This window comes from Paroedura picta, chromosome 13, assembly GCF_049243985.1.
Source record: "Paroedura picta isolate Pp20150507F chromosome 13, Ppicta_v3.0, whole genome shotgun sequence".
NCBI lineage: Eukaryota > Metazoa > Chordata > Lepidosauria > Squamata > Gekkonidae > Paroedura > Paroedura picta.
Genome location: NC_135381.1, coordinates 22,347,678 through 22,368,722, shown reverse-complemented (window position 1 = coordinate 22,368,722; position 21,045 = coordinate 22,347,678). Strand labels below are relative to the sequence as shown.

At 41.8% G+C, this 21,045-nt stretch overlaps 1 long non-coding RNA gene across 1 annotated transcript; it reads right to left on the bottom strand.

The window, feature by feature from the left end:
• Window positions 1-904: 904 nt before the first annotated feature.
• Window positions 905-4,818, bottom strand: LOC143822962 (uncharacterized). The gene is made up of 3 exons (XR_013226332.1): window positions 4,720-4,818; window positions 4,265-4,389; window positions 905-1,074 (listed from the first exon to the last, which is right to left on the bottom strand). It is a non-coding gene; the product is annotated as an uncharacterized LOC143822962 (long non-coding RNA).
• Window positions 4,819-21,045: the final 16,227 nt, after the last annotated feature.

Sequence of the window (21,045 nt, the reverse complement as noted above, 5' to 3'; positions counted from 1 at the left end):
GGTGCTATAAATCAAAAGAAGGCCACTGCAGAAGTACAAAATCCTGCTCAAATGGATAAAGCTACACCCTGCCGTTGGATTCCAAGTAATGCCATCTCACATCTTGCCTTGCTTTCTGACCCTTTATTGGCTTTTTAATAAATCACAGGGACTAAACTAAACCAAGCTGAAATACATGCCAGGAAGAGTCATTCAGATTTCAGTATTAATACAGGTAATGTAATGAACACATTGACAAAATGTTCAGCCCCTACTGCAGAGAAAAGACATGTTCAGTTTTCCCTCCCTCCCTTCGCACATCCCCCCACCATGTCTTTTGAAACCATCTTCGCTCTCTTTATTGCACAGAAAATCCAGCAATCCATTTCTAATGGTAGAAAAGGGGAAAGAGGTGGAGGGAATGTGTTCAAACTCTTCTGAGCTTCTCTCCATTCTCTGGCTGACTGGGGTACATCTAGGAAGGAGATTCAGGGGCCCTCCTTGAAAGACCCAGGAGTGTGGATTTACTTTTCCTAAATCCTCTAAGTCTTAAAGCCCTTCACACCATTTGGTCTTGGCCTGATCCAATCGGGAGGTGTAAACACGGGTGACAATAAAGAAACCATCTGGCAAAGTGGCCGGCTAGGCAAACAATGACAAGGCCCAGTGAAAAGACCTGTCAGTATTTCTACAAACATGTGAACTCCTTTAAACTGTGAGACTTTAGCAGCTTCCTCCTCCAGTCAAGTAAATAAACACACTACTTGGGCCAACTCTTGCGTTGTGTCTATTTTGTCCTGGGGTTTTTTTTTTTTTTGTGGGGGAGGGTGTTTTTTATGGGAGATGGGAATATGCCAAGCCCAAAAGGGTTTGCATTGTGTCTTTCAAAAACTATATGCAGATTGATGAGGTCAGGGGGAAAAGGAAAGGGGGGGGGGGAACCCGGCGACGATGAACTAGCCAGACTTCACTTTTTGCATGGCGCTTTACTGTCAGGTTGATGTACTGGAAGTCTTTATTGCTTTCGGCTTGGGCCTCTCTATAGCTCATTCTCCTTGGAAGCTGTTCTCATGCTTTCTTATCACCTGCTGAGGCCTTGATCATGGAGAGAGGAGACAAGCAGCAGGGGACAATTAGAGAAGACTTCAGACTTTGATCATTTGACCATATGTGAATACAACAGCTGACCACATGTTTGAAAAGACAACTAAACTTAAAAGTAGGGGGGGACTGGAAAAATGCACAAAAGCAAAGCATAGATACTTAAATTTACATTTTAATTATCTAGCAGTTGAATGCTGCATTCAACTTTTGCAAAAAAAAAAAAAAAACCCCTATCCCAAAATGTATTTTTATGCATTTGACATACTGCATTTGACAATACTGCGTTAAAAAAAATACATATCTCCTTTTAAAAATTACCCCTTGTTTTTTCTGTCCTTCCAACGAACTTTTCCCCCCTTTAAAATGCTTTTAGAGATAATAGGTTGGGTCCTATGTAATGATTTGGGGTCCATTTTAAAAGTTATTCCAAATGATTAAACTTAAATCATTAAACTTAACAAACTACTATTATTTCAAACCTCCCACCCCCCCCCCCCCCTCCAATAACACAAAGGTAAAGAAAACTACTAGAAAACAGGTGGGAATTCTGAAAGTTAAAAAGGATAAACCTCAAGATGTTATTTTTTTTCCAATTTTTGTTTTAAACATCGTACAAAAACACTCTAATGTTTGGGATTCTAGGACAGGCATGAACTCTTGCAATTAAAAAAAAACACTCAACATTAGAACTTTTTGAAGAGAAATAATTTCTCATCCTGACCATTTATTTGCAGTGTAGTTACTTTCAAAAGTATTCTAGATTTAGAAGACATTTTTAAAGAGATGATTTTTCATTGTTTGTGGAACACAACATCATACTTATCTTCTTCACTTACCAGGCAATTAACATATTCATGAAATGCCTGTTCTCAAATAGCAGAATAATAGAAAAATAACACTAATTGTTTTGACAGCAGTGTGCTTAAGAGTTATCTGAGGCAGTAAATGTTTCTTTTGAAAAGAGGCGGGGTGTTCCCTCCTTTGGAGGAGAGTTTATCACAGAATTGAGCATATTATTAAACCCCCAGCCACAGAAAAATCTAGATAGGGATATTAGGAGAGAAAATTAAAAAGCAATCAGCTGTGATTTTTTTCTCATTAGGAGCTGTCTGCATACTTTACTGATAATCACAAGAGTCAACAGGGTATTTAATTCTTTTTGCAAAAGCCCTACTTATGTTTAACATAATACAAACATTACATAACACCACATTTTTGCAGTTTCAAGAATTGTCTTAAATACAGTGGGACCACAATACACTGAGGCTGTGCAATTAAGGGAAAGACAGCTACTAAGAATATTTTAGTGAGTTTTTTTCTGCCTTTGCAATGTGAAGGTAGCCAGAAAAGACATAAAATATAACCCTCTAGGAACTGTACCCCCTTGGTTCCTGTCAGGGGAATTACATAATTACAACATTATAATGATAAAGGACCAAACTAGACTAGAACTCTGCTTGGCAGGAATATGTTTAGGGAGAATTCAGAAACAGACCTACAGGATCAAACCCAAGATCCATCTCATCTGGCATCGCTTCCCACGGAGTCCAGGAAGATGATTCCAAGAAGCCCTTGAGCAGGGCGTAACACAGGAGTAGTCAAACTGCGGCCCTCCAGATGTCCATGGACTACAATTCCCAGGAGCCCCTGCCAGCATTCGCCTTAGAACAGCATTTGCTGGCAGGGGCTCCTGGGAATTGTAGTCCACGGACATCTGGAGGGCCACAGTTTGACTACCCCTGGCGTAACAGCTACCCACCACTATTCTTCCCCAACAACTGGTATTCAGAGGTATATTGCCACCAAACATGAAGGTTCCAGTGAACCATCATGGCTAACACCCATTGATGGACGTCTTCCATGAATTTGTCTAATGCCCTGAAAAGCCATGTTAGCTAGCAGCCATTACTTAACCCATGGCAGTGAGTGCCAAAGGTTAATTATGCATGTGAAGGAGTACTTTAGTCTCAACTGGATTTACTGCCAGTCAGTTTCATTAAGTAAACTGAAATATTATGGGAGAGATGAAAAAGTTCTCTCTACCCCCCCCCCTCCTTTCTCTGTGCTCCATGTTGAAAATAATTGTTCTTTTCTTCTATGTTCTTCTAATAACCCTACAAACTCTTTTGCCATTCCCCATTAAGGAAGGGGTTTCAGTCCTTGGACCATTTTATGGTCTTTCCTCACATTTTCCAGTTCCAGAATATCCTTTTCGGAATGGAATAGCCAAAAGTGTTCACAGTATGTCACACAACCAGAAATTTATATACAGGCATTTTAATCTGGCCATTTTTTCCCCAGTCTCCTTCCCATTCCTGACAATTCTCCTACAGCAAGTCTTGCTCTTCTAGATGCATTGTAATTTTTTTTTTATAACCACTGACTCTTTTGATTAACTCATCCAGAAACAAAGCTAGCTGCCCTGTTGTTTGCTGGTCGACCATTGATATGTTGGCTGCCTTCCAGTCTTTCTGTGAAGATGCTGGTTTTATTAACAACTTCTGTATCTAACAACTTCAGCAAATTTACATTTAAGTTTTTTGAGAACTAGCAGGTATAACAGGTATATGCACATCCCAAACAGACACTACTGACGATCTCTTTTGGCATCTTTAGTTGACTCATTTTCTTCAGATGTTGCCCTACAGTGAAGCTTGATACAAAAATGCAGTTTTGCTGCAATCTTCTATGCTCTTCTAGCAATTGTTCCACTCCTCTAATGTTTGATGAAGGCCAGGGGAGTCATAATTTCGGACTAAAATTTTACCATTCCCCAGGAACACCTAAATCTCTGTCCAATTCACTGTTTCCCCACACTGGCCACTATTATAAACAATGACATGGGTTTATGCACAACATGTGCATGGAAAAGGCACAAATCTATTCACTGTTATTTACACTTTTGCAGAGTGTGCATTGTTTGCACTGATTGCAGAATACAGATTTCTTTCTGGATACAAAATGCAGGATTTCTTGGGACATATGTACAGGGAAATGCAAGAGGCCAAGCTGATTGAGCATACATAATGCATGAATACACACACTCACAGTTCTTTCCCCATACTTCTAACCCGGCGATTCTCTGCCATTTGGAAATCTCTGGGTTGTTGGGGGGTTTGAAAGACATGAATCATAAACTACCTCTCCTCCCAAGATCTGCTGCTGCCACTTCCTTACTTACTGAGGAGAGGAAAAAAGGCACCTGGGAGAAAGCTGAGCCAGTGAAGTTCACAGAAGACTGAGCACAAGGTAGGAAGTCCTGGAGGATCCTTGGAGAACACCGACACTTCTTCTCCCTGGCATATTCTGGGGGAAATTACAAATTTAAAGCCAGCAGTTCCCCATGATAAAAAGTAGCAGATGTCAAGCAAGATCTTTCATATTTCGTATTTTGCCAGATTCTTGCATCTTACTAATCATCCTACCCCTGCCTCGGATGAAGACTATGGTTTTACACCTTTAAACTTTCTTGGTTATTCAGCAAATTAGTTCCACAGTGGCCAAGCTGCAAAAAAGAAGGTAGATCCTGAATCATATTGTACAATAAAATCAACAGACTGTACATAAATGGAAAGCCAGAAGTAAAAACAACTGTCAGTCCTAAGTTGATGCACAGAAAAAGCGGCTGAGACTTACCGCAGCTGCTCGTTGATGCCTGCGGAGGGCTGGCTGGAGGCAGACGCAACCGCCCCAGCAGCCTGTGGGCCAGGCGTGCTGCCAGCATGCAGCATGCATGGCATCAGGACGAGCCAGGACCTGCAGCACCTTTATAAGGCACCATTTGTGCAGGTCCCAGGCCTCTTGCCCAGGACATTGTGGAGAGCAGCTTCCCTCCCACCCGCCCTATGTTAATGTGAGCACAGCCTTGTTCTGTGCCTTGAGGGGTCATTTCATGTTCAATAATTCATCACAGCATGGGATGGAGCCTGTTGGCAGGGAGTCCCATGGGTGATCGGACTCCCTGAGGTTTGGGCCTCGGTATGAGGTGGCATGTAAATGAGTGCAGCTGACCCTGCTGGGGGGCCGGGGGCTCGTTTGCCAGGTGGCCGGGGAACAGCCAAATGAGTTGGGCATCCGTTGGCTCCCCCACATAGGTTGCTTCCGGTAGGGCAGATTTCAGAAGGCGAGGGGATCTGCTATCCCGGCTGGAAATGGTGGGGATCCCCAGGGTGCCTCTGGACGCTGTGGGTTTTTGGTGCAATCCGCTGACTGCTAGGTCAGGCTCCCTCTCCCATGCTGCGCCAACCCTCCTGTGGGGAGGTAATAAAGCTGTGGCCATGTTTAAAGCCAACATTGTTGTATCGTATCTTATTCCAACCTAAATGCCCTCCTGCAGGTGAACAGCTGCTGATTGACAGGAATCCATAAGAATCTCTACACAACCGGGATTAAACCACAGAGTACAGTTTGTTACACAAGTAGCCCATGAACAGTAAACTGAATAATGTATCTAGACCACATAGTCTTGAAGGAAGGAGAGAAAGAGTTTCCCTATTTATGGTTAAATGCATTAAGTGATTCAGTCAATTTCTGGATGTTTCAATGGGGCTTTCAGTCCCTTTTCTTTTGCTTATCACCTTTGTCCCCTCCAGGATTATTATATCAGGTAGGGACTACAGGTTATGGTCAGGGGCAAACTGGGACATAAAAGGGTCAAGGAGCAAGCTGAATCAAATGGCTGATGAGGAACTAGCAGCATTGCAGGGGGCACTTAGCTGAATTCATACAGCAGAAATTACCAGGATGAGTACAGGCTTGCCTATCACTTCCTCCCCTCTTTTTAGTGGCCAAGACTATGCCAAGCAGGCCTTGCAGGACTGTCAGCATCTATGATTGATGCCTCTACCCCTCCCTACTATGAGGTGAATTTTCCTTCCAAAAAGGAATGTTCTTCCCTCAGAGACTGAGTTAGCCTAGTAGCATGGCTTTCTTTGTTAATAAATGAAGTTCACTATTCTACCCTGCCACTATTAGAGTTTCTTGGATTTTTTCAACTTTGGGGAAAGTGTACAGCCATTCTTTCTTTTAAAATAAATCCTTCGTCAGAGTGGCACTGAAGCTTCCCCCCCCCAACAAACTAATTAAAGATTTAATTTACAAAGAGGGAAAGGGTCGTTGGAATTGAGAAGTCAGTTTTCTTTATAACATTCAGTCATTTCACAGCTTCTAGTTCTTAATTACAGCCTTCTCAGATTCTTAGGATATTCTTTCAGGTGCTAAAATTTTCTTTAACTGAGAGATTTCTTATTCCAAAAACACATTTGTTTTTCATTGTTCTTTAACCTATAGAGTTCCCCTGAACTCCCTCTGTCTCTAGAAAGTGGGCATTCTTAGCTTTTACCACCATATCCTTCCTTTTTGGATGAACCAGTCTCCCACAGACTTCTGAGCCAACTGAAGCTGTTCTTAAGAAATATACCCCTGATGTCCTTTTACAAACTAGGCAGAGGTCCTCCTTTTCTTCCTTAGAAGGATTTGCCTCTCACATTGGCCTAATTTGGGAGTAAACCTCTGACTACCAAAATTCTCAGTTCCAGATAATGTCAGGAACCAAGTGGTTGAGACCCAGCAGATTCACAACGCAGACATCACTCTCGGGCTTCGGGATGAAGCTTTAAGTAAAAGTCTTTATTTGGAGAATCAGGACAAAGATCAGCACATCACATAAGCTCTTAGATAGGAATCTTGACAGAGACATCGGGCAAGGGGGTTGTAAAGCATATATACCTTAGCTAGGTGAGAGGGGCAGCATTTGGTGGAAACATTGATTCACACAAAAATAGCAATACAGTTTCCCCTCATCTACAAGGTGCCAAAACAGCCCAATCAGCCATCTGGTATTTAGACTGAGCTCTGAGAGTGAGAGCAGGATGAGCCTTTGAAATGCAGGTGGAGTATTGTAATATATATTTTTTAATTTCAACATAAGTACAATTTGCCAGGTACCCCCAGATGTCCCTCCAAAAGTGGGACAATCTGGTCACCTTACTTTATTGACATATTTTTAGTCATATTTATTTGTTCTCATTGATGTGATTTACTTGTCTCTTGCTTTGTTCTGTTGTACTGTTTTGCTTGTGAGCCACTCCAGGCCAATCTGGGGAGGTTGCAAACAAACGTCCTTAATAAATAAATGTTGTGGGAAATATTTTTAAATAATTTATTTCGGGCTCAAAGTGTTTTGTCAGGGCACACCCTTGACCACTTTGCTAAGGGCTCAGAGTTTACCAATGTCTTTGTTATGCTATGAGTTAAAAAAAAAAAAACAATCAAGCTCTTCATGAATCAGAATATTAATTTTGGGCTGAATCCAGACTAAATTGGCAACTTCTAGCTGCATTCCCCTCCCCATGTCATCAGAAGCGGCTTCTTGTGGAGATCAGTGGGCTGCAGTTGGAGAGGAAAGGCTGGAAAGTTCCATTGTGCCACTGGAAAATTGAGTCTTGATCCAAGTTTTTGCTTTGGGAGAAGGTTTAGATTTGGGGGGGGGGGGGGGGGAGTGAAGGTTGACTACCCCCTGCTCTAAGCATTGCTGTGAAGGATTTGTCATCTTTTGTTTTCTTATTCCTACTTTGTTGCTTTGCGGAGTTTCAAAATATAAAATAAAAGATTCCTGTTCAAGAAAACACAAGAGCTTTGAATATACTATTTTCATCCAAGCTCTAATGAAGCTTCTCTTTCTCTTGGCTTAACTTACCTTAAATGTGCAACAGATTTCCACATCAGGGACATGCCTGGTTCTGTGAATTTATGAATGATCTTGAAAAGGGAACACTACAAGCATTGCGCCAAAAATAAATAACATGGATCACACCCCTTGCTCCATGTAGTCTTTCAGGATACAAGGAAATGCCCTTCTGTCCAGGGCTGCTTTAAGCCCTGAGGGGATGGGAGGAATACTAGTACTATGGGGGGGGGGGTCATTGGCATTTTTCCCTATTGAGGCCTGGGCAATAGAGTGGGGAAAGGGCTTCAGATCAGAAAAAGAATAGGTGTGTGTGGGGGGGTTAAACCTGTTGTATCAAAACTTATATGTTATTTTGTTCTTTCACTCTGTTGATGATTGTATTCTTTTACTGATTTATATGGTTAGCTACCTATGAAGACAGGACGTGTGAGATATTATCCAAAATGAAAATAAGAACCCCTTTTTAAAATTAGGACTTTCAACCAATACTGTCTTTATAAGGTATCCCCTGTGCAAGCACCGAGTCATGTCTGACCCTTGGGGTGACGCCCTGTAGTGTTTTCATGGCAGACTCAATACAGGGTGGTTTGCCATTCCCTTCCCCAGTTATTACCATTTGCCCCCCAGCAAGCTGGGCACTCATTTTACTGACCTCAGAAGGATGGAAGGCTGAGTCAACCTTGAGCTGGCTGCTGGGATCGAACTCCCAGCCTCATGGGCAGAGCTTCAGACAGCATGTCTGCTACCTTTCCACTCTGCACTACAAGAGGCTTATTGTCTTTATAAACTAAACTGTTTATTCAGAAATAAGCCCATTGGTTCAGGAAATTCAAACATGCTTATCTATTGCCATAATAGGGACGTTTCTTTTTTTCCTTTTCTTTCTTTTTTGGGGGGGGAGGGGGGTTGGTGGGGGAGATAATGCAAAGGGTAAGATGTAAAGGTAAAGGTAAAGGTATCCCCTGTGCAAGCACTGAGTCATGTCTGACCCTTGGGGTGACGCCCTCTAGCGTTTTCATGGCAGACTCAATACGGGGTGGTTTGCCAGTGCCTTCCCCAGTCATGACCGTTTACCCCCCAGCAAGCTGGGTACTCATTTTACCGACCTCGGAAGGATGGAAGGCTGAGTCAACCTTGAGCCGGCTGCTGGGATTGAACTCCCAGCCTTATGGGCAAAGCTTTCAGACGGCTGCCTTACCACTCTGCGCCACAAGAGGCTCACAGCTAAATAAATGTTTCCCTGCTCCAGCAGACTGAGGCATTTTAATCTGAAAATGTATACTGTACCCTTTCTTCTCTGAAATTCAAAGGGATTTACAATTAGTGAGATGCTTTAATTTTTAAAATTCACTTATTAGAGTAGCATACTCCAAAACAATAGTGTTAAAATGCCCTCAGCTCTCAGCCCTACCAATTGTTAAATTGGCCCTTCCCAACTAAAATGAATTCTCCCTGTATGAATCAACCAAAGCTGCTGATTAACTACCTTCACGCTTGCAGGGCTAATTTTTATAAATTGCTCCATTACACTAAATTATGGATTAATTGTTCCAACATTCAACATAGCTATATGAAAACTAATTAGCTAGTTAAACTAAAGGGAATGGCACATATTAATTTAACTCCTTAATCAATCAGAAGGTACCCCCCTGCCATTTTTATTGAGGCCTCTGGAGTTACAGTTTTCAATCCACTAATGTGGAAGTTTTACACCTTATGTTCAATACATTGGGGGGAAAACACTGAGACAGAAAAAGGGAAATACTTGTGAGCTATTAAAGTACAGGGGTTAGGGTGTGTGTGGTGTCAACTGTCAGCCCAATTTTGGTGGAGAATCTTGCTTAGAATATGTCTACCAGCAGTCAACTGATAACTATTAGCTAAGATTACTCTTCACGGGTCCCTTCCCTTAATGAATAATACAGATTCAGGGTGGGATCTGATCAACTGCATAAAGAATTTTCCCCTTTCAAAAGGAAGCATGTTGAGAAATTGGGCAGATGATCATACCATGGCACCTGTCCAGTAGGTGAAACTGATTTTCCCTGAGGGTAACAGTTGGGTCACATAATAAGATGACTTGGGGGAGGACCCTGTTTCAGTGGCGGGGCATCTGCTGGGCATGTGAAAGGTCCCAGGTTCCCTTGCCGTCATCTCCAGTTAAAAGAATAAGCTAATTATTAATATAAAAAACCTCTGAGTAAGACCCTGGAGAGTCTCTGCCCATCTTGACTAGGCAATCTGGACTTTGATGAACCAATGATCTAACTCATTATACAATAGCTTTATGCATGTCAATGCATGGCACCATGACCCCATAATCTCGTGGCTCTGTGCCACAATGTTCATGCTCCAATTGTTGCAGATCCAGGCAATGTGGCAGCCATTCATGCTGATGTGTTCAGGTACCATCCTAAGCAAAAAAAAAGAAAATGACTATTGCTCTTCTGTTAAGTGCCACTAATGAGGCCAACAGGTTGGGAGAGGGAATATGCACAGCATATGGTGGTCTGGAACTGGTTGCCAAACTGCCCACTGAACTATCAGCCCCCTGTTCATGACAGGTGAGTGGGGCAACAGCCAAACAAGCAGGAGCTCAAACACCTTTCCTGAAAGGTATGGTTGGAGAGCGTTTCCAGTACTTTGCTGCCAGAATTAAATTCTGAACCATCCAGTTAACCTATGCCTAGAAGACTTTTGACACCCACAGGTTATGTCCATGCAGGGCCTTACCCAGTTTCCCCTGAGAAGTGATGCTGCTATATTCTCAGGAGGGAGCTGGAAATGGAAAAATAGTTACGTCATGATAATCAAATGTCTATAAATCACCAATCCAAGCATCAAAATGCCGACTAGTGTCTATCTGTACATTTCTGCGATCTGAAGAGAAATCTATCTGTACATTTCTATCCCAACTTTCTTCCTGGGAGCTCAAGATGTCATACGTAGTTCTCATCTCCATTTCAGCATGTTGTAGTGGTTAAGAGTGGCAACTTCTAATCTGGGGGACTGGTTTGAAGCCATCTGGGTGACCTTGAGCTAGTAACAGTTCTTTCAGAGCTCTCTCGTCCCCACCTACCTCACAGGGTATCTGTTGTATTTTGTTTATTTGTTTATTTGTTTGGATTTTTTTTACTGCCCATTCTTTGCAGCTCTGGGCAGTTTACATTGAAACATTATCTAACTTTACATGGAACATATGAGCAACTTTTAAAGAACTTTCAAAACATAACAATTCAATGCCTCGTTATTTCCAATAATCATCTTAATGATCTATAGGAACATTAGTAGTATAAATAACAACAACATTGGGAGGTCACTTATTGCAGTCAAGGGAGGGTGTCTGGGGGACCAGCAGGTGTTCTGAGATGGTCAGCCTCAACTGAATGCCTGGTGGAGGAGCTCCCTTTTGCAGGCCCTACGGAACTGTGGAAGGTCGGGCAGGGCTCTGATCTCCTCAGGGATCTCGTTCCACCAGGTGGGGGCCAGGACCGAGAAGGCTCTGGCTCTTGTTGAGGACTGGCACGCTTCTCTGGGGCCAGGGATCCGTAGCCAGTTGGAGGTGGCAGAGCGCAAAACTCTTTTGGGGGTATAGGCAGGAAAAGGTATGGGGAAAAAGGGAAGGTGATTGTAAGCTGCATTGACACTCCTTCAGGTAGTGAAAGTGGGATATAAAAACCAATTTCTTTATCATCATCCTCACAACCACCCCTGTGAGGTAATTTAGGCTGAGAGTAATTGGTTTTTATATTACCTGTGAGGTAATTTAGGCCCCAAGATACCCACTGAGTTTCCTAGCTGAGAGGAAATGTGAACACAGGTCCTTGTCCTAGTCACAGGTCCTAGACCACTACACCATACTAACGATACCATCTGCAGATTGTCAAAATCAATATATGCTGAACACTTGTTTTGCACACCCTGCTTTGTCTAGGCCTGCTAGCTACAGGGAAATTATTTTTCAGAATCACTTCAGCATACTAAAGATGATAGTAACCTTGAAAAATCCATTCTAAATCAAGAGACCTGAAAGGATAAAACTGAGCAGATCAGATGAGTGGAGTTTTGGGGAAGTTATGTCTTGGGGGTGAGATTCAACAACCACCAAACCCCATTATTTTCCTGTTTTAAATACAAGTTCTCATTCATTGAATGAATATAGCACAGACTTAAAGCCTGTCTTTTGTAAATTAATCTTGACTGTGGTTGTGGCCAAGAATAGTTTGAATTCTAAAGCACTGCATGTGAATTGCTATTTTGATCTGGAGTTGTATTTGATAATCTTAGGGAATAACAATGTCTTATTTCGATAGATTCATATAGGTAGCCATGTTGGTCTGAAGTAGCACAATAAAACCAGTGGGATATATAGCAAAAATCAATTCTGTTACATCATTGGCTGTATTTGGTTGTGACACAGTTTACTGATGTAACAGAATTGATTTTTGCTATATATTCCCTGTCATATAAGAACATCATAGTCTGACGAAGGGTGCTTGCACTCGAAAGCTCACGCCCTGAATAAATCTTTGTCAGTTTTAAAGGTGCTACTGGACTCTGATTTTAATGTCTTATGTTTTCTTCACATCTTATTCTGGTTATTGAATACATGTTCAAGAGCACAATCATCAAATTTCAATTCCCATGACCACAGTGCACAAGGAGAAGAAACTTAGCCTCCATACAAACTTTTTTTCTGACTCAAAATAGCTCCAGGTATGCTCGTATATCCACTGGGTAATCTTTAAATGTGCCCTTGAGGAACCCAGGGGTTCCTCAACAAGTCAAACAGAGCCACCACCAGGTCGTTTTGGATCAGGAAAACAGTTTGGGGGAAGTTTTCCCCTGTGCTGTAGTCCTGATCTAAATTGCCTCGTGGTCTGACCATGATGGAATCCACAGTCTTGACCTTACTGCCCAAACTCAGGGAACATGTAAGGAAAACATCATAGGTTATTAGGCTCTCAATTTCCAGCATTTAAAAATATATGTTTGTGTCTTTGCTTCATGCTAAAGAGACTATATTAATTCTGTAGAAAATTTTGGGTGACTTTACTCCTGTACTGCTGGTTCATTTCCTTTTCTTCCAGGCATCTTGTTAAAGTTTCTCCTTGTTAAGTCCAGATAGCTTATAAATGTATCCTATTTGATTTCTTCATTATTTGGATATGAACACTTGAGAACTCTAAAAACACCCACAGAAACCCTGCACATGTGCAATACTCAGGTACATAGATTCAGGTGGGAAACCATGTTGGTCTGAAGCAGCAGAACCAAGTTTGAGTCCAATGGCACCTTTAAGGCCACCAAAATTATTCAAGTTATAAGCTTTCATGTGCATGCACTCTTATTTACTTCTGACAAAATGCATACAAAACTTGTACTTTGAAAAAAACATTTTTGGTCTTAAAGGTGCTACTGGACTCAAACTTTTTAATACTCATATATAGACAACAGTATAGTGTTGGCTCTGTCCCTAATGAAGACAGCCTAATTTTGGCACAAATATTCACAAAACCAGCAATGTTACTTTTCAAGAGTTCCTGATTATGGATTTTTAAAAAATCCTGCAGGCATTGAATTTGTGCCAGTGTTAGGTGCACAGGTGCAATCTTATTCTCCTCTGGATGCTACCTGCATACATCTGATTATGTCATGTCTGGGGAGGGGCACAGCTCAAGGTGACATTGGTGAATACAACCATTCCATTTGTAGCCATTAAGCTGTGTTCATTCGTTCACTCCTATAAGTCACCATGATGCTACAGTGATGAATGTATAATTCAGCCACACTGTTGGCTCTTGTTCAGTTTGTACTGCTCCATCAACTGTTCCTGCCCCAAAACTCATTTCATTTCAGTGGCTCAGAATAACATGCTGGACATTTTTTGCAGAAGGCATTATGCACATGACTGTGGTTTGCATAATGTTGACTCTCCTTCCCCCACTTTTGTACAATCTACTCTCCACTCTATCTTGCTTGGAGTGTTTGCTTGGGATGCACAAACTTTTCTCCAGAACGATGCAGCATCTCAGTGCAAGAACAGAGTTATTCTCATGGTATCTAGCAAGCAAACTGTCTCCGGTCAGCCCACTCATCTTGACAGGGGGCTAGCTGATGCCTTTGGAACTTCCATGCTGACATCCTCTGATATGTTGCTGCTTCAAATGCCCGGGTGATGTGTCTAGGGGCACACACTGAAGCATCACAAGTGAGGAAGAAAACAGGAAACCAAATGCAGTCAGCAGTGAATGGACCTGCTAGCACAGAAGATTTCTAAACACTGTCAGTTTCCATGTTGTCCTTGGACTCTTAATAGGGGGGAAATTTTCCCTTCCACTGTAACATCATGGGACCTCACTCGGTTTATGCAACAAATCCTTCTTTTTAAAAATCACTTGCTTGGCTTGAAGAGAAATCAGAGTTCCAAGCAGAGATTTTTATTACTCTAAAGCATGGATGCACGTTGGACATTTCAGATTCAACATTAAATAGAGTGTGTTATAATGGGTTTTTTTGGCAAGGGAAACATTATATTCATTTATTCATCCAAGATTCTTTTTTTGTCCTAATATGACATGCGTAATACTCTGCTTTAATCAGTGGCATCAAAAAACAAGGGATCATGGAGTGCGGAAAGCATCGAGATAACAGAGGAAAGTTTGGCTAAGGTGGTCTGTTGTGGGGTCAAGGGCAGCACCACGAGTTTGAACGATTAAGCAGCCGCTATCCCTCAGGCAACAATCAGTATGCAGGGTTGCCAACTTCCTGGTGGGGTCTGGAAACCTGGAATGATCATTTATCTCCGGACTGCAGAAGTCAGTCCATCTGGAGAAGAGGGCAGCTTTGGGGGGTGGATTCTACGGCATTGTATCCTGAGAAGTCCCTACTCTCCCTGGGCTGCACCCCTAAATCTCCAGGAATGTTGGCAACCCTACTAGTTGTGTACCACACATAAAAATGGTGGCTCAGCAGGACCTCGATAAACTTACCTGCCCAGAACTCTAAAAATGAAGAGAGAGAGAGGATAGCTGAGTTACCTTCGGTTTGGGAAGTCACAAACTGTGCAGACACCTGTCTGGAGCCTAGAATAGGGGAGGGGTGATGAGGTAAGGTCCTTGAGCTTCAATTTATTTATTTATTTCATCATTCAATTTCTAGACTACCCTTTCCCACAATTTATTATTATTATTATTATTATTATTATTATTATTATTATTATTATTATTATTATTATTATTATTTGGTCTATTTCCCGCCACTCCCTGGGTAGGCTCTTGGCGGGTAACAGTTGTCTTAAAAACCCCAATTAAAACCCCATTAAAAGACATTAAAAATCATAACATAACATGGCGGCAGCCAATCCCAATCTACCCCCACCTACCAAGGCGATAGAGAATGGGGGAAGATGATGTATACTTCAGACCCCCCGGGTGATGCTGAACATTTATGGGTGATGCTGAACATTAAAAAAAATAAGCCCAATAAAACAAAATAAAAATTAGACAGTGGCCCACCATTCCTCCAACTGCCACAGTCCAGTTGGCAATTTTGAGTTGCTGCAGTGATGGACTATATCCTGAAGAGAAGAGAAGGAGAAGCCTAAAGTTGGGGGGATACAGGCGAGGAGGGAGGCTCAGGCCTCAACCATAGGCCTGGTGGAAGAGTGTCATTTTACAGCTGACCATGCAGTGGATAATAATAATTCTTTTAACAAGTTAAGAAATAAGACAGGGAGATTGTGAGCTTGAAGAGTGAACTGGGAAGGGAGCAAATGAGAAAGATAAACGGTACAATGTAGCACAACAAAATCAGAGTCCAGAGTAGCACCTTTAAGACCAACAAAGATTTATTTAAGGCGTGAGCTTTTGAGTGCAAGCACTCTTTGTCAGACTGGGGCCTTGTCATTTGGCGATTGACTCAAGGCTCGGTCAACTTCCTCCTCAAGAATGGCCAATTTCTATTTCTTTTCATTTTGAAAAGAGCAAACTTCCATTCTACATGTGTACAGTTCTTCCGTGTATTCCCACCGCCTGTTCTTGATGCTCTGTTGGTCAATCAGTTCTTTTCCTCGTTCATCTTTGTGGGGTCTTGCGTAGCCCCTCCCTGGTGGGGATTTGCCCCGCTTCCATTATGATTGCTCTCTTGGCCTTTTCCACCCGTGTGGAATCAGCCCTCTTGTGGCAGCCATTCCATGGCTACCATTTTATTGCTATGCCCACTGCACTATAGCAGAATAACAAATGTGTCCACAGGCTCGGAAAGTATCTGATGTAGATACCTGGGGAGTGGTTTCTAGTTACCGGGGCAGTAAAGGGGAAAAGAAAAGAAAAAGTGTTCTTCTGAATTCATTTTTGAGACAGGTTGTATAAGTCAGCCTCAGTGAATATTAATGTGGGATGAGGAAAGGTAATTTTGTACACCAAGAGATATAAAAAAATGTTTTAAAGAAATATCCATCATCAGAAGAACTCAGGGGGCATGTACATAATCATTATATATGTTTTAATTACTATAAACATTTGACAGGAAGACCACAAAGAGCCAGCTCAATATCTGTCCCAAAGATACTAAAAATGAGGTATTACTCAAACTGGTTCCTATGCGTCCATGATTGAGGACTGGCTTCAGGAGCAGCAGAAACTCATGGGAGGAGCATGTGCTGTAGAACATGTAGAGACTGCAGATGTGGAGAGGCACATGTTTAATTCTTCCCCATATCAAGAGGAGGAAGAGGAGGAGGAGGAAGAGGAAGAAGAGGAGGGTCAATGTCACCTTTATTATGGCTGAATTTCTGTCTTCAGTTTTTAATCTTAAACTGACTGATGTAACCTGACTATCCCTGTTTATTTTGGTAATCTGCTTTATGCCAATAAAGGTATTGTGTGTGAGTAGTAGTAGTAGTAGTAGTAGTAGTAGTAGTAGTAGTAGTAGTAGTAGTAGTAGTAGTAATAATAATAATAATAATAATAATAATAATAATAATAATAATAATAATAATAATAATAATATACAGTTCCTGAACTTAGCCTTTACAGAGACTCCTCTGTGTGGTATGAATGTCAGCTTTTATAGCAAGAACCTCCTTTTGCCATTATCATTCCTGGGAATGTACAGCATGTGAAAAGAGAACATTAATGGAGATATTTTGAAAATCAGGTGCACTGAAGTTCTATCCCCTTTTCCTATTGGACAAACTTGCAGAAAAGTGGTGAAACAGAGACCCAAGAGCCAAAGTACAACTTCGTTAGAATCATAGAATAATAGAGTTGGAAGGGACCACATGGGTCATCTAGTTCAACCCCCTGCACTATGCAGGACACTCACATCCCAGTTGCTCATCCACTGTAACCTGCCACCCCCTTAAGCCTTCACAGAATTAGCCTCTCCATCAGATGGCTATCCAGCCTCTGCTTAAAAATTTCCAAAGATGGAGAACCCACCACCTCCTGAGGAAGCCTGTTCCACTGAGAAACCGCTCTGTCAGAAACTTCTTCCAGATGTTTAGACGGAATTTTTTTTGAATTAATTTCATCCCATTCGTTCTGGTCTGTCCCTCTGGGGCAAGAGAGAACAATTCTGCTCCATCCTCCATATGACACCCTTTTAAATACTTGAAGATGGTTATCTTGAAGTTGTTACATTTTGATCCTGTTTTCCTCCACAGAGCAAAAGATACTAATATAGATGATTCTCCAGTTTTCCACTGCATCCTCACAACAATCCTGTGGAATAGGTCAGTTTGACAGAATGTGGCTGCCATGAGACTGTGAGCTTCAAGGCTAAATTGGGAATCTGGGTCTCTCCAATCCTAGGCAGAGTCTGCACTTACTTTTTTTATTCCATTGTCAATCTTGTTGAATTCAGATTGCTTTGAACTCGGGTCTTCCTCTTCCCCCCCTCCCCATTGAAACAGGAAAGTCTTCTGCACGTAGTTAGGGAGGCTCAGAAGAGGGGGGGAGGCAAATGTAGACTCTTTCTTTGTTTTATTGAAGGGGGGGAGAGGATCCAAGAAGTCAGAGGAGGGAGGAAAAAAATATTTTCTTTTCTAGAAGGGGGGGGGGGGACGAAGAAGGCACACAAAAAAATCCAAGGCCGACACAAGTTGAGAGAAATTAGGGGCTTCTCCTTTGAGGCAGGCTTGTCACATGACCAGCTGTAGCCAATCACGGGTCCTCTACCACGGAGGAGAGCCCAGATTCAAAACAATGCGATTTTTTGAATATATTCAGGATTAAAAGCAATCTCAGATATGGCACAATAAAGGTAGGGTCACTCCGGATCAATCCTTCTTGCTGCAGAAGGAAAATTTAAACCGCCCAAAATCCAAACTGAAATCGAATTCTGTGTAGAGGGCAGGGACTGAATCGATCTGGGTTGGAATAAAAGCTCCGTGCAGTTTACACCCTGGTCTAACGCTCTAATCCTGCAGGCTCTGGGATCACTGCAGATGGGTGGGAGATGGCTGAAAAGTCTGAACCACTTTAATTTTTGTCGTCCTCCTCAGAGAATCTGCAGTTTTCCAAGCCACTACCCCTGAGAGTGTTTCCACCCATGAAACCCACAGTGACCTTTGCTGTTTTCATGCTTCTCAGGCACTGAGGAATGCCATATTAAAGCAGAAATATTCCAATAACATGCCACTAAAAGTACTTTCCAATAACTAAATTTAAATTGTAATATACCCTGCTATTAAAATATTCTAAAAGGACCATTCCAAGCCATTTTAAAGGTTAGTGCATTTATTTCCTTATAGTTATCTGAAGACCTTTGAGAACAGAGCATGCGCTCATTCAAAATGTTACAGTTTTATTGCTTTTGAAAAGGACTCTATGTATGGATGTGCTGCTATGAGTTCTCGTTGGCCCTTGTTTAAGATTTCCTTAGAAGCACATTTTTTAAAGGTAGGTTATTTTGAGGATGGAAGGTTGGGTCAGATTTAAAGAGGGACATCTGTACACAGAGGCAGTCTAGCTCTGCTTGCCAGATGCTCAACCACAGAGAATCTGGATCACACCCTGGTTTTCAGGGACATCTGTCTTGCCACTGTCAGAGAGAGGAATGGGGCAAGCACTTCACGTGGCCCCATTTGAAACTTCCAAAATGGATTCAAGGATAGCATGTTAATCCAGAATAAACAGTTTTCAATCTCCATGCTGGGCAACCTTCCTGCAAACATGTTTACTAAAAGCATCTAAGCAGAACACAAATCATCCTATGCTTCCCATTGATTTATTTTCTCGTTTTTTAAAAAAAAAATAGTTCTACTCCAAAGCAGCTTCTGACATTCTGACATTCTTCTGCCTGGTTGCTTGGTCTGCTTCAACTTAATGTTCAAGCAAGTGAGCAATCTAAAAGGCATTGATCGGTTGAATTTCTTTCTATAAACACAGAGTGCTTTCGTGGTGTGAATATGAAATCGCACATGGAGGATAAATAACAGAACAGATAAATCCAATAATGGAACTGTGGCTTCCAAGATATAGGCTATATAGCTATTATGTAAGTCATTGTGATGAAAGAATCGGGATTTGTGTGATTCGTTGCATCAGGATGTCAGGGCCCTTCTTTGGAGTCCAGCAGGAAGCACAATAATGTCAGTGGGTTTACGTTTAAAAGATCTGTGCATTGATATATCAAAGATTAAATTGCCCCCAACAACAGTGCATTTAAGAGTAATCTTTCTGGGATTTATATGCTCTTTTAAAAATATATAGTAATGGTATAATTAGTAATGATGAGATAAATGACAAAAAATATTCTCACTTCTTTTGAGGTTTCCTGTTGCTTCTTTGCATGATTCACTGCTCAAGCTTTCCCCCTCTCTGTGCAACTTTATTCTGGAGGTGAGCACATCTCTTGCATTCTGCAGTCGTTTAAAAAGCAATCCTAAACAGGACTACTCAGAATACTACACAGATATATTCACTGGTGCTTACTCCCAAGATAGTATTCTAAGACTTGTACTGTTAGTAACTTCCAATGCAGAGATAAAATAACCACCTTCAAAACAGCAATGGTCAAAGCAGCAAATCTTTGCAGGTGTCGCAAGGGTGAAATGTGTCACTCATTTTAATGCAGAGGCAAATGTTGCTCATCGCTACTGAAAATCTGTAGAACACTTCCATAGACAAAGTATAGCCTCGAGTACCCTTCACTTTGCTAGATGCAATCAGATTTTTCATTCATAAAGGGCTTTCAAGGAGATGGGCTGAAAAAGAAAAAAAACAAACAACAGCCTCCATTGGATGTGTGACCAGAAAAGAGGCCCATCTCCATGTGATTTGCTGTAGTGGGGAAAGGCGCAAGATGAAATCTGAGCAATTTCTTGCTTCCCTTCTCTCTGGACAGTATATTAACACTATAAAGAGGCCTGAGCAGTGGGAGCCTGTGCTTCCTCATTGTCAAGCCACCATTTCAAAGGCTGGGGCTGGAATTCCTGATGTCCCTTTTGTTTCCAAGGACTGGGTTCTCCAGGATGGCAATTTTGTCAAACAATTGGGCTGAGCGAATTGATTTTGTTTTGTTTTTTAGAGTGCATCTCTGGAATTAGGGGGTGCTGTGAAGACTATTTAGGAGCAACCTCCCTCCTCCCCCCCCCCCCACAAACATGAACTGCTTGCTTCCCAACGGTGAAACCCCAGGAGCCTTGAATAAGGCCAGAAAAATGCCTACAGCCAAATGCTGTCTTACTTATTCCCTTTGGCCCTTCCACTTTTCAAAGCCACAGAACGTTATAATGTAGTCCATTACACACAGCTTCTCAGTTAGGAGAAGATGGCCATTTAATTAAATTAACATCTGGATCACTCTTTTGATCAGAAACCTCACTAGGTCATCAACAGCCTGGACATATAAGGCCAGTTTCACATGATCATTTTAAAGGTCACCTATAAGCTTTAGGCCTAGACTGGTGTGTTGAGCAGGTACTGCACATTAGCTAACGCCTGTTGAGCTGGCAGACCCACTATATTTTCTAAAAAAAACTTTTAAAAACTGTTTTGAAAATTGGGCTGACCTGCAGCATAGTTTGACTCGACTGCAGACATGTTGAAGAATTCCCCAAAGAAACACAAAATACTGCGGGGAAGTCCCTTTTGGTCAGCTTTGTCATATTAAATACAATTGGATGTGTTGCCCAGAGTCCAAGAGAAAACCAGTTTTCCAAACATCAAATATGGAAATGTCTCAAATTTAAAAATATAGGGGTTTCAGTCACTTTCAGGATTGACTTTTGCAATGGAATCCTCAAGGATACTTAACAAGCATCATTT